Genomic DNA, 9,763 nt, shown 5'->3' with positions numbered 1-9,763 from the left:
CTGCCTTCAGCTGTGTAGGTCTTAAACTTTGGAATTCCCTCCCCTAAACTGCTCCACTATTCTCCTTTGAAACACTCTTTAAAACCTAACACCCTGACCAAGCCTTCGGTCACCTGCCCTAACATCCAATGTCAAATTTTGTCTGATAATGCTTCTGTGAAGTCCCTTGGGATTTTAAAAATTATTACAGTACAGGTGCTAGATTATTCAAGGTATTTGAATGCCTGTTATATTGGGTTTCTTTTGGAAGCATCCCTATCACACTTGCATAATTCATGTGGTACTATTTAAAAGGGTTACGAGGGCAATCATCAGCCAATAATATCAGCGACCATTTCTGCAGGCCCTGGTAGGTCTAACGGCCAATGGCTATGAGGAGATGTCAGAGTCTGGGACAACAGGTAAGCAGATGCTGCGTAGTGTCATCTACTACAAGGACACGTGAAGCAATTGTACAGCAAAACACTGACACAGGTAGGGAAGTAACGGTCAACAATGGCTTTAATAACTACACCTCTGTACAAGTATGCTGCAATGGCATGGAACAGCACAGAGGGCAAATATGCTCTGGTTTCTCTTCAGATCGTATAAATCTTTTGCCTTTTACTAAAGATTTCCATGGAGAGGCGCATTCAGAGTTTGAATTAATTTTCTGTTGCCCTGCTTTTGTGGGGTTTAAAAAACTCTTCTCAAATCATCATATTTTCAGCAACCAGGATGCTAAGAGCTGGACTACTCAGCTACATGTCTGCATTTAATGTTTCCTCTCCCTTCAATTTTCATCTGTCACTCCCACTGCTTCATCTATCAGTACATCGTTCCAGAAACTCAAACTGGTTAACAAGAGCATTTCATGTTGCTAGCCACATTTTTTTCTTTATTCATTCACAGAAAGCTGGGCCAGCTCTTATTGCCCATCCCTACTTGGCCTTGAGAAGGTGGTGATGAGCTGCCTTCTTGAACCGCTCCAGTCCACGTGGCATTTATATACCCACAGTGCTGTTTCAAAGAGTGTTCCAGGATTTTGACCTAGCGACAGTGAAGGAACAGCGATATATTTCCAAGTCAGGATGGTGAGTGACTTGGAGGGGAACTTCCAGGTGGTGGTGTTCCCACCTATCTGCTGTCCTTGTCCTTCTAGATGGTAGTGGTCGTGGGTTTGGAAGGTGCTGTCGAAGGTGCCTTGGTGAATCCCTGCAGTGCATCTTGTAGATGGTGCACATTACTGCTACTGTGTGTCGATGGTGGAGGGAGTGAATGTTTGTGGATGTAGTGCTTTGTGGATGCTGGCTGCTTTGCCCTGGATGGTGGTTTCTCGAGTGTTATGAGAGCTGCACTCATCCAGGCAAGTGGGGAGTATTCCATCACACTCCTGAATTGTGACTTGTAGGTGGGGGACAGATTTGGGGAGTCAGGAGGTGAGTTACTCGTCACAGGATTGCTAACTTCTGACCTGCACTTGTAGCCACAGTATTTATATGGCTGGTCCAGTTCAGTTTCTGGTCAATGGTAACCCCCAGGATGCTGATAGTGGGGGATTCAGTGATGGTAATGCCATTGAATGTCAAGGAGCGATGGTTAGATTCTCTCTCGTTGAGGTAAAAGATTACGTCCTCAATCCCCAATGTGGGCTTTCCTAGCTAAGCTCATCAATTTAAAATTAGGGGTTGGGCCTAGGTCAAAGATCACAGTTAAAACTCATTAAACACCAGGCAAATTCTAGGAGGGAAGGTCAGTTCAAAGCATCATGTTTTGTCTGCAATAAAACAGTCCAGTGAAATTAATGTGTTGTTCTCTTCTCTTTTCCCCTTCTTTCATTGTATTCCTTTCCCTTTTCACAATGACATCTTTGATGTTCAACAGCATTAGCATCACTGAATTCCCCACTATCAACATCTTGGAGGTTGCCATTAACCAGAAACCGAACTGGACCAGCCAGACTGTGGCTACAAGAGCAGTCAAAGGCTGGGAATTCTGCAGCGAGCAACTCACCTCCTGACTCTCTAAACTCTGTCCACCATCTACAAGGCAAAGTCAGGAGTGTGATGGAATACTCTCCTACCTGGATGGGTGCAGCTCCAACAACACTGAAGAAGCTCGACACCATCCAGGACAAAGCTGCCTGATTGATTGGCAGTCCATCCACCACCTCCAACATTCACTCCCTCCACCACCGACGTACAGTGGCAGTATTACGTACCATCTACAAGATGAGCTGCAGCACCTCAACAAGGGTCCTTTGACAACACCTTCCAAACCCACGACCTCTACCATCTTGAAGGACAAGAGTAGCAGGTGCATGGGAACACTACCGCCTGCAAGTTCCCCTCCAACTCACACACCATTCTTTCACTGTGCTGGGTCAAAATCCTGGAACTCCCTCCCTAACACCTACATCACATGGACTGCAGTGGTTCAAGAAGGCAGCTCATCACTACCTTCTCAAGGGCAATTAAGATTGGGCAATAAATGCTGGCCTAGCTAGTGGTGCCAAAATCCCATGAATAAAAGAAAACATGGACTGCAGTGGTTCAAGAACATGGCTTACTGCTGTCTCAAGGGTAATTAAGGGTGGGCAATAAATGCTGACCTAGCAAGCAACATCCACAACCCATGAAAGAATTTTTTAAAAATTGAAATTTGAAAGTATTATTCTTGACTTCCTGTTGCTGGAGAACAAAAAAATGCAGCTATCTGAGCCTGACGGTTAAGCACTCTCAGCACCAGCAAACACAATTAAAACTATATAGTCCCTATAATTTTAAATTGTGATATTTACTAATGCTATGAATGCCCCAGGCATCCATAACCTTAAATGGTGCTCTCTCACCCTCTGAGGGAGAGCAAGAGAACCTCCAGAACATACCAGCACATTAGAACCATTATTTCTGAAGAAAGATGCAGGGAAACCAGTCCAAGAAGAGCAGGTTGAAGCAAGCCACAGTTTGCGAAGGTCAGGCACACGTAGCACTGAGATTGACAACCCTGTTGAGACAGAAGCCTCAAACTCTTTTGCTTGGTCTTTAAATTTATATAAATGCAAATAAAAATTGAAAGCATGCCAGAAGTGTCTCAAAGCACTTTCTAATCAATTAACTGATTGGAAGTGCAGTTATATAGGCCAACACAGCAAACTACTTTGTCTGTAGATTCCATAAACAGTAACCAGAATTATCCATCTATGTTTAATGGTGTTAGCTTAGAGAGGGGTGTTAATCGGAACACAGAGCGAACTACATGCTCTCCTTCCCTAGGATCCTCAGTATCGACCTGAATAGGGGCACAACTTAACATCTCACCTTAAGAATTATACCTCCATCCACACAGCACTCTTTCAGTACTTCACTGGAGTATCAGCCAAGGACTTTGCTCCAGTTCTAGGTGGGGGGGGGGGGGGTGGGGTGCTTGAACCTTGGATGCTGTGCAATAATGCTAGTGGTGGATTTGATTTGCAAATTTACATTCACATCATCAGGTCTTTTACGTATAACGTATATAACTGCTGGTGATACCTAAATCAGCTGAAATGGAAGTAAAGGTTGGATGGATCCTGACAAACCATGAAGCAAAACCAATGTGCCAGTTTGATACTTCAGGATCTGATGGTCTACAGCCTAGGATTCAAAGAGACAGCTGCAGATATAGTGAATGCGCTGGTTATGATTTTCCAAAATTTCCTAGATTCTGGAACAGTCCCAGCTGATTGGAAGTGAGCAAATGCAACTCCACTATTCAAGAAATAAGGGAGAGAGAAAACAGGGAACCATATGAGTCATCAGTCATTGGAAAAGTGCTGGAATCTATTATTAAGGAAGTCTTAGCAACGCATTTAGAAAATCATAGCATGATCAGATGTCAGATCGACAAGAAGGGAAATTGTTTGACCAGAGTTTTTTTGAGGGTAACCAGTAGACAATGGGGAACTAGTCAAAATGGTATACTTGGATTTCAATAAGGTGCCAAACAAAAGGTTAACTGCAAGATAAGGGCTCATGGAGTTGGGGGTAATATATGAGCATAATAGAGCATTGGCTAACAGAGTAAAGAGTAGCAATAAATGGGGCATTTTCAAGTTGGCAGGCTGTCACGTGTGGAGTGCCGCAAAGATCAGTGCTGGGTCTCTGCTATTTACAATCTCTATTAATGATTTAGACAAAGAAACAGAGTAATGTATCCAAGTTTGCTAATGATACAAAGCTAGGTGGGAATGTAAGTCGTGAGGGAACACAGAGGCTGCAGAGATACAGACAGGTTAAATAAATGGGCAGCAAAGTGGCAATTGGAGTATAGTGCGAGGTCATTCACTTTGGTAGTAAAAATAGAAAAGCGCTTTGTTGGGACCACACCTGAAGAACATGTTTCAGTTTTGGTCTCCATATTTCAGGAAGGATATGCTTGTATTGGAGGCAGTACAGGGAAGGTTCTCTAGATTGATCCCTGGGATCAGGGGGTTGGCCTAGGATGAGGGACTAAGTAAAGTGGGTCTATATTCTCTGGAGTTTAGAAGACTAAAACATACAAGATACTGAAGGAGCTCAACAGGATACACACAAAGGTTGTCTACCCTGGCTGAGGAATCTAGAACACTCGACACAAACCCAAGTTAAGGCGATGATCATTTAGGACTTAAATGAGGAGAAATTTCTTCACTCAAAGGGTTGTTAACCTTTGGAGTTCCCCAGAGGGTTATGAATGCTCCAGCATTGAATATGTTTAAGGCTGAGATAGGCAAAAATTTTTTTGTCTCTCAAGGAATTGAGGGATATAGGGAGCAAACAGAAAAGTGGAGTTGAAGCCCAACATCAGCCATAGCCATACTGAATGGTGGAGCAGGCTCGACCGGCTGTATGGTCTACCTCTGCTCCTAGTTCTTATGTTTTTATGGGCAGAGTTATAAAAGTTATAAAACCTTTTCAAACCATTGAAAAGAAAACTGACATTATTTGGCAAATGCAGAGAAATAGAAATAGCTGGAAAAACATAGCAGGTCTTGCAATATCTGGGAGAGAGAACCAGAGTTAAGGTTTCAAATCCAAAATGACACTTCTTTGGAACTGGGCACTGACTTATATTGGAAATGGCGAACATTAGAACATGAGGAATAGTAGTAGGCATTCAGCACCCCCCCCCACCAGCCCCATCCCCCCCCACACAAGCTTGGTCCGCCATTCAATAAGATCATGGCTGTTTGATCATGACCTCAACTCCACTTTCCTGCCCACCCCCTCCCTTGATTACCTTGTAGATCAAAAATTTGTCTATCATAGTCTGGAATACATCGATGACCCAGCCTCCGCTGCTCTCTGGGATAGAGAATTCCAAAGATTAACGGCCCTCTGAAAGAAGGAATTCCTCGCCTTCATCTTAAAGGGGAGACCTCTTTTTCTGAAACTGTGTCCCCTAGTTCTAGATTCCCTCATGAGGGGAAGCATCTTCTTAGCACCTACCCTGTCAAGATCTGATAATCTTATATTTCAGTATGAACACCTTCCATTCTTCTAAACTTCAATGATTATAATTATAGAGGATTGGTTAATGAACAGAAAGTAAAGGGTAGCAACATTCCAGTTGCCTTCCTAAATTACTTGCTGCATCTGCATGCTAACTCTTTTGGCGATTAATGGTCATCCAGATCCCTCTGTACCGCAACATTCTGCAGTCATCCCGCATTTAAACACGGGCATACATTGTATAAGGATTAATTTTGATGGCCGATCATAGATAAATAAACAATCTTAGTGGGATATTGGTTTGGATCAAACCATAAAACACACAAGTCAGCAAACTTTAAAACGTTACAAAATGGTACTGTAGTGCAGGAATAACCACTAGGCTATGGATAATCTTATTGCTGGAAAAAATGATGGCAAGCCAAATAATATTAATAGCTTTGTTAAAGAGGTGGATGTGAGAGGAGGAAAGGGATTCCAGAGTGTGGAGTTTAAGCATCTCCAGGCACAGCTACGAATGGTGAAGATAGGCAAGCTTGGTCAGTGGGTGGAGAACTGAAGATTATAGGGTCAGGAGAGGGAAGGCCATGTGGGCTAGAAACACAAGTAATAAGTTTAAATTTCAGGCATTGTAGGACTGGGAGCCAATGCAGGTCATAAGGACATGGATGATGGATGAGCAGGGCTGGTATGGGATAAAATACAGCCAGCAGGGATTTGGATGAGTTGAAGGATGGAGTATGCGAGCATTGCAATAGTTGAGCTTGAAGGTGACAAAAGCACAGGTGAGGATTTCAAGAATAGATGACATAGGTGGCAGTAGGGGGTCTTTGTGATGGAGAGGACATGGGTTCAGAAGCCACCAGCTGCTGTTTCTAATTTACATAAAATCTTGGGATTCTGAAATTCAATGCTTAAATTTGTAAATGATACCAAACTAGGAGGGGCAGTGGAATTGAAGGCAGTACAAAAATCTATTAGAATAAGCCAAACAAAATGTGAGTGGGACAAAAAATAACATTTAATGCAGATTAATATAAAGTACTGCATAAGGAAGAGCAGGTAACATGCATAATTCATACATGGTGTTGAAATAGACCTAAATCTTAGTAGATTCAACATGTCTAGCCGAAACCAAATCCAACAGAGTTACAAAGTACATAACCAAGTTAATAGAATACAAGCCAGGAGGAAGTTGTGATGGAACTGTGCAGTGCTTCGGAGAGATATTTGTGTGTAAAGGGCCACAAGGCTGAACCATTGTGTCAAAGTGTCTGAATTATGAGATGACTCGTGTTTTTCATTCAGGAAAGGCGGCATCCAAGAGGTGATCATAAAGAAGTTTATGTGTAGCTAGTTGCCTGAGAAAGGTTTATTTAGATAATGATTTTAAATTAATTTATGGGAGGAGGACAAAGGGACACAGGATCGAGCAAGCAAAAGTTAATGCTTAGGGCTGACAGCAGGAGGCTCTTTCATCAGAGCTCACAAAAGATCAATGACCTGAACAGAAAACTTTTTCTCTCTCCATAGATGCTGCCAGGTCTGCCAAATACTTCTATAGCAATTCATGTTCTTATTTCATTTGCAGTATTTTGCTTTTGTATGAGGGAAGGCTTTTTTAAAAAATCATTAATGGGATGTGGCATTGGTTAGATCAGCATTTCTTGTCCATCTCCAATTACCTTTGAGAAGGCAGCGGTGCCTTCTTGAATACAACTGAGTAGCTTGCTAGGCCATTTCAGATGATGGTTAAGAGTCAACCACATTCATAGTCATACAAAGTTTATGGCACAGAAAGAAGCCGCCTGGCCCATCATGTTTGCGCAAGCTGAAAAACGAGCCACCCAGCCCGTCCCACATTCCAGCATTTGGTTTGCAGCACTGCAGGCTACTGCACTTGAGGTGCATATTCAGGCACCTTTTAAATGAGTTGAGGGTTTCTGCCTCTACTACCCTCTCAGGCAATGAGTTCCAGGCCCTCCTCAACTCTCTGGGTGAAAATAATTTTCCTCATCTCCCCTCTAATCTTTCTACCAATCACTTTAAATCTATGCATCCCTGTCACTGACCTCTCTGCTAAAGTAAATAGGCCCTTCCCATCCAGCCCCTCACAATTTTGTACATATAGTCATTTGGTAGTACAGAATTTGAGTGTTGCTGAAAAAAGAGACATGTCTAAGCTTTTTGTCTTGTACTCATCAGGACACTCGCAAGAATACCAATATAAGGGGGGCAAACAACAATTGATACTGTATGTGAAGAGAGTGCTGATTGGTTGGTAAGTGGCATTGCCATGGAGAATGTACCACTGACAGTGACTGAGTTAACTGCCAAGCATAGTCTTGCGAGTGTCCTGATGAGTGCAAGACGAAAAGCTTAGACGTCTCTTTTTTCAGCAATACTCAAATTTTATACATCTTAAATCAAATCTCTCCTCAGCCTCCTCTGTTCCAAGGAGAACAACCGCAGCTTATTTAATCTTTCTTCATAGCTGCAATTTTCCAGTCCTGGCAACGTCCTTGTAAATCTCTTCTGTACCCTCTCTAATGCAATTATATCCTTTCTATAATGAGGTGACCAGAGGTACACTCAGTCCTCAAGTTGTGGCCTAGCTAATGTTTTATATATAGTTCCAGCATAACCTCCCTGCTCTTATATATGCCTCAGCTAAAAAATGAAAGGATTCCATATGCCTTCTTAACACTCACTTCGTCTGCGCCTCTCAGTATCCTCCCATTAATTGTGTAATCCTTTGCCTTGTTTGACCTCCCCAAATGCATCACCTCAATTCTCTGGGCTGAATTCCATTTGCCACTTTTATGCCCACCTGACCAATCCATTGATATCTTTCTGTAGTCTACAGCAATCCTCACTATCAATTTTTGTGTTGTCAGCAAACTTCTTGATCATTCACCCTACATTTACGTCCAAATCATTTATACTGCAAAAAGCAGGGGACCTAGTACTGAGCCCTGCGGAACCCCACTGGGATCCAGTCACAAAACCATCCATCAACAATTACCTTTTGTTTCTTGCCATTGATCCAATTTTGTGTCCAGCTTGCTACATTCCCCTGGAACCCATGGGCTTTTATTTTTCTAACCACTCTGCCATGTGGGACCTTGTCAAAAGCCTTGCTAAAATCATGTAGAGCACATGAACTGCACTACCCTCATCAATCCCTCTCATTACCTCTTCAAAAAATTTAAATTAGCCAGGCACAACCTCCCCTTAACAAATCCATGCCTTTCCAAGTGACAGTTTATACTGTCCCTCAGGAGTGATTCCAATACTTTGCCCACTACCCAGGTCAGGCTGACTGGCCTATAATTATTCGGTCCAGTCCTCGCTCCCTTAAACATGGGTGCTTAGCAGATCTCTAAGCCTCCAGCACCTCACCTGAATCCAGTGAGGATTGGAAAATGATGGTCAGCCCCTCTGCAATTTCCTCCCTGGCTTCTCTTAATAGCATGAAGTACATTTCATCTGGCCCTGGTGATTTATCCACTTTCAAGGATGCTCATCCCCTTTGTACTTCCTCTCTCCCATGTTTATCACATCCAATACTATACACTCCTCTTCCTTAACCACAATGTCTGCATTGTGAAGACAGATGCAAAGTATTTATTAAGAACATTACCCACATCCTCCATCTCCACACAGTTCACCTTTTTGATCTTTCATGGGCTCCAGTCTTTCCTTAGTTATCTCTTACTTCTAATGTGTTGATAAAACATCTTTGGGTTGTCCTTGATTTTCCTTGCCAATATTCTTTCATGCCCTTTGTTTTCCTAATTTCCTTTTTAGTTTCACCCCTCCACTTTCTATATTCCTCTTGGCTTTCTGTAGTATTGAGTTCTCGATGTCTGACACAAGCTTTGCTTTTCTGCTTATCTCACCCTGTAAGCTCCTTGACATCCAGGGGGCTCTAGATTTGGCCATCCCACCCTTCTTCTTTGTGGGAGCATGTTTACTCTAAACCCCTTGAATATCCCCATTGAATGTCTCCCACTGCTCTGACACTACCTTACCTTCAAGTAGCTGTTTCCAACCCACTTTTGCCAAATCACTCCTCAGCTTAGTAAAATTGGCCTTGCCCCAATTTGGAACATTAACTCCTGTTTTATCTTAGTTTTAACATAATTATGGTAAAGGACAAACTGAATTATGATCACTACCACCAAAATGCTCTCCCACTCTGTCATTTCTTCCACCTGCTCGGCTTTGTTTCCTAATCCAGAACAGAGACCTTTCTTGTTGGACTTGCAATGTACTGGCCAAAAAATGCATACGGATTTGACCTTCTGTCA

General features: G+C 42.7%; 1 non-coding gene across 1 annotated transcript; it reads left to right on the top strand.

Annotated features, from left to right (window-relative positions):
- The first annotated feature begins 562 nt into the window (after positions 1–562).
- On the top strand, positions 563–675 carry LOC144667655 (U5 spliceosomal RNA). The gene has a single exon (XR_013573352.1). It is a non-coding gene; the product is annotated as a U5 spliceosomal RNA (small nuclear RNA).
- The last annotated feature ends 9,088 nt before the right edge of the window (positions 676–9,763 follow it).

Source organism: Cetorhinus maximus, chromosome 24 (genome assembly GCF_964194155.1).
Source record: "Cetorhinus maximus chromosome 24, sCetMax3.hap1.1, whole genome shotgun sequence".
Taxonomy (NCBI): domain Eukaryota; kingdom Metazoa; phylum Chordata; class Chondrichthyes; order Lamniformes; family Cetorhinidae; genus Cetorhinus; species Cetorhinus maximus.
The sequence above is the reverse complement of the archived record's forward strand: the minus strand, read 5'-3'. Positions and strand labels throughout refer to the sequence as shown.